At 46.0% G+C, this 300-nt stretch overlaps 1 non-coding gene across 1 annotated transcript; it reads left to right on the forward strand.

Annotated features, from left to right (window-relative positions):
• The first annotated feature begins 93 nt into the window (after window positions 1–93).
• Window positions 94–164, forward strand: trnag-gcc (transfer RNA glycine (anticodon GCC)). Its single transcript has one exon. It is a non-coding gene; the product is annotated as a tRNA-Gly (tRNA).
• Window positions 165–300: the final 136 nt, after the last annotated feature.

Consider the following 300-nt stretch of genomic DNA (forward strand, 5'->3'; position numbering starts at 1 on the left):
AACGATTAATTGTGTTTCCCAGAATTCACAGCGTTCATTGCCAGAATTGTATCGTCAGCATACGTGCATGTGCATGTGCATGTGCGCATGGGTGCATTGGTGGTTCAATGGTAGAATTCTCATTTGCCATGCGGGTGACCCGGGTTCGATTCCCGGCCAATGCATAGGACAGCTCAATTTGTCTACTGTTAGCTGCTGAAGATGTGTGCAATGCAGAAAAGCAAATGGCATTGTGAAGCCACCAGCTGGTTTTCCTTACCTATGTCCAATTGTGTGTGTAGAGATTACCTCCAACATAAC

The sequence above is a fragment of the Austrofundulus limnaeus genome, unplaced genomic scaffold, assembly GCF_001266775.1.
Source record: "Austrofundulus limnaeus strain Quisiro unplaced genomic scaffold, Austrofundulus_limnaeus-1.0 Scaffold9181, whole genome shotgun sequence".
NCBI classification, from domain to species: domain Eukaryota; kingdom Metazoa; phylum Chordata; class Actinopteri; order Cyprinodontiformes; family Rivulidae; genus Austrofundulus; species Austrofundulus limnaeus.